Below are 4,158 nucleotides of genomic sequence, written 5' to 3'. Positions count from 1 at the left end.
GGGAACTTCCCTCAGCCTGGAGTGGGTCAATGCTCTACTCGGGACAAAGGAGGCGTCGGGCAGAGGTGGTGGAGCCGGGCAGGTGATCGGAGTGGGATGGGTGTTACGGGCCGCGCCACAGCCATCCCGGAGGTGCCCCGGAACCTTGAGCGTTCAAAGGTCGGGTAAATGCCGATTCCCTGCAAGACAGACGTAGAAAATGCTGTGGAAACTTAAGGAGAAAGCAACAGAGAACGGTGTGGACGTCGGAGCCGTTGCTAACCAAATTGTGCACCGATTAAAGGGAGAAAATAGCAGACAAGACAAATCGGAGCTCGCAATTTGAGGAAGGAATCTATCACATCAAATAAAGGGAAATTGAGGAAGAAATAAATGACAGTGATAGTGTGGGTAGCAGAGGAAGTAGTAAAATTGTGGTTTAAAGTTGTGAGGGTAGGCTTGATAATGAATTCCTACACTCAAGTAAGCAACTATAAGCCTCAAATTTTAATGTATTTTAAGTGAGATTTGTCTACACTGTATTTAAATTTCATGTTGTTTTTTTTTTTTTCTGTGGAAACACAATGGATAAAGTTGAAGCATGCTGAGAAAGCACTGTGAGAATCCCTGGATTAGCCTAGGTATAAACTGCTTGAACCTACATGGCCACTTCCTCACTCACATACCTTGGAAGTTCAAGTTTTATTCCTCATATCATAGAGCCTAGCTGAGCAAAGTTATGAAGTACTGGGAGAAGCGACTTCATTATCAAAAGGCACAGACACTATCACAGCTATGTTAGGCTTACTGCCTAACCAGCACAGTTTAGCTGGTGTTAAGCTTAAGGAGGGAGCTATGAACATTTCTGTAATGTGTTCTGAATATGTTTGTGCAGATGCTTCTATGATGTGTTTTGCCCTACAGGAGCTGAATGTGTCACCAAGACCTAGACCTTCATGCTTGGTAGTATGGCTGTAGACTGGGTTTCTTCCTGGGCTCAAAAGCGTTGCTTTCAGATTTTGGTTGAGTTGGCATCTTCTTTCCCAGAGTATGTAATAGCAAATAAGAAATGTTCAGGTGTGCTATCAGGCAGAGAAGGAAATTGAACTTCCTATGCCCTGGAGGAGTCCTCTATTAAAGTATTTGGTAAGAAAGTGGGACAGGATATTTCTAGTATTTGGAAGGAAGACTGACACTCCCTAGTTAAACCTGTCAGCTTGTAAAATAGAAACATTATCAGAGAGGGTCTGAGGCTGTGGGTCATGCTTGGAAACCATACCCTTCAACCTGCCACTGTGGAGGGACTTTTTGGAAGACTTGCACTTACCCTTGGTGCCATTTTAAGTGGCTGCTTGTTCAGGCAGCTGACTGAAAGATCACATTTCTGCATGCCTAATTCAGTCATATTTGAGAAGGAGTCTAATAGCTTAGGTAGTCAAGGACTATAAATTGCACAATGACTGGCCATGTGTCTTAAAGAAATGGCACTGTAAACATCACACATAAAAATGCTTCTGGGGCCCAACTTGCTTAGAACACTAAAAAATATGTCTTAGGCCCCTAAGTCCTATTTGCCTCACAATACCCTGAAAGTTAAGGTTAATCTCTTCCATAAAGCATAAACAGCATTGGCATTTGTCATTCTATTCACAAAATTCAGTGCAGGGAGAAGAGAATCAGCTGTGCCTTGATGCAATCTCTGGTAGCTGCAGTCATTAAATACTTCCACTAGATGTCTCTATTGATTTTAAAATCAAATTCCAAAATGTAATTCCTGTTCAGCCTAGCCATTTAAGGCATTTTCTCAAAACCCATTCCTCTTGATGTTGCAATTAAAGTACATGATTTGCAATCACTCCGGAAAAAATCCCAAACTCATTTCAAAGCACACATAACTTCAGTGTTATACAATATTAATATACAAAGCAATTTTATGTTTCTACAATCTTTTTATTAATTCATAAAATATAATAATAATTTGAGCTACAAAAATACAAGAAAACGATGTTTCTTACCACTTTTTTCCACTTGGGTATGAGTACAGTTTCTTTGTGGAGCATCCTGTTTTCTGGCCAAGAAGCTTAATTCTTCCACTCAAAAAGGAGGCAAATGCTGCTCTATAAATTGTATTCAGAGACACCTCCCAATGGCATGATTGCCCTTAAGCTACTTAAAATACAGGTCTAGGGAGGAACTGCTGCTGTTTGGCATATTTGCCAGGTACCTGTTTCGCTAAGTCATTACCTGAGTAACAGTTTGGCTCCCCAGGGAACCAAAGGAAATTAGGCAACAAATTCATTCTCTGCCTTCTAATCAGATCCATAGTGTGGGAGATTTTGCACCACCCTGGACAGGCTCCTTTCTGATCTCTTAACATCAATGCTAAATGCAGTGCAGCAGTCTGTGCAATGGTGCAGAGTGGATGGGCGCTAATTCCTGAGATGTATTTTTAGCTGTTTATATAAAGACCAAATTTTTTTTTTTTTTTTTTTTTTATAGCATAAAATCATAGAATCATAGAATGGTTTGGATTGGAAAGGACCTTAAGTGTGGCCATCCTCACACTTAAGATCATCTAGTTCCGAGCCCCTGCCATGGGGTGGATTCGAGCTAAACCATGTCACCCAAGACTCCCTCCAACCTGGCCTTGAACACTGCCAGGGATGGAGCATTCACAACTTCCTTGGGCAACCCATTCCAGTGCCTCACCACCCTCATGGTAAAGAACTTCTTCCTTATATCTAGCCTGAACTTGCCCTGTTTAAGTTTGAACCCATTGCCCCTTGTCCTGTCAATACAGTCCCTAATGAAGAGTCCCTCTCCAGCATCCTTGTAGCCCTGTTCAGATACTGCAAGGCTGCTCTGAGGTCTCCACACAGGTTCTCTTCTCCAGGCTGAACAGCCCCAGTGTCCTAAGCCTGTCTTTATACGGGAGGTGCTCCAGCCCCCTGATCATCCTCGTGACCCTCCTCTGGACTTGCTCCAACAGTTCCATGTCCTTCGTATGTTGAGGGCACTAGAACTGTACACAATACTCCAGGTGAGGTCTCACAAAAGCATCTGGGTTGGAAAATCAAATTATTTGGAAGTGAAGACACATTTAATTTTGGTGATGATATAATGTGTTGATTATTACTGTCTAGGTTTGTATTATGAAATAAAACTTTGCATATTTGAGGAGGGGGGAACACCTCTTTTTTTTTTTTTTAAACCATTTACTCACAAAACATGAGAACTTTATGACAGGGATCTTGTCTCCTTATCTTTCTGTAAACTGTCATCTTGATTGCTGATGTTATACAGTAATTATGCCACATTAAAAATAGTCTACCATCCGCTCTAGAGGGAGGAGCCTTGGAGTCTCACCAATATAGTCACTCTGGGAAATGATACTCTGAGTCATTAGGAACAATAGTTTTTCCCCAGTGTTGCTTACAGTTACTTCTCTTGAAGGATTTAAAGACTGAAGGTGTTCAGTTAATAGCTGGAGTCCAGTAAAGAGCAGTAGAATAACTTTAAATAGGCTACAGGGGAGAGAGGCAGCTCTTGGGACTAGGTGGAGTATGTTTCTTCATTCATGAACATATGGTTGTTCCTTGCGAATTGGGAAACAACCTTGCTTTTCAGCTACAGATGCAGTGCTGCACAATGGGTAGCTACCAAAGATGTTCACTTTGCTCAGAGCAGCTCCACCCCACAGCCAAATAAAAGCGATATTGGCAGAAGTGTCTATAAACACTTGTTTCTTTCCCCCTTCTTTAAATGGAATGAAAGGACAAAAGCACATAAACACACACGAAAATCTAACAGCTGTCCTTTTGAGAAGTTCCTCCTCTTCCCAATGTTCCAAGCAAATTTAATATAAGTATTGAATTAATTACAACCTAATAATTCTCAGTATATCCTGGCAGAGCTGGGTGAGACAAGAAACGGCTCAAGCACAGTAAATATGTGTGTTATTTCCCTAGTACATGTTGTGTCCACAACGTGGGGCTGTTTGCTAGGACATGTCTATTATGAAAGGCCAGGGCAGGGTTCTTTTCGTTCATGAGAGTGGAAGAATGCCAGTGCTGCAGACTCCAGTTTCATTTGTATGCATTTGTTTTCGTCATTGAAGTCATTCAGAAAAGCTGTCTACGTCTTATGTATCAAGTCAGATTCTATTTATAAGCTGGATGT

The sequence above is a fragment of the Pezoporus flaviventris genome, unplaced genomic scaffold (genome assembly GCF_033815535.1).
Source record: "Pezoporus flaviventris isolate CSIRO_AGI_PZ_B2104156 unplaced genomic scaffold, CSIRO_AGI_Pfla_v1 ptg000083l, whole genome shotgun sequence".
In the NCBI taxonomy this organism is placed as follows: domain Eukaryota; kingdom Metazoa; phylum Chordata; class Aves; order Psittaciformes; family Psittacidae; genus Pezoporus; species Pezoporus flaviventris.
Note: the sequence above shows the minus strand (reverse complement) of the source record.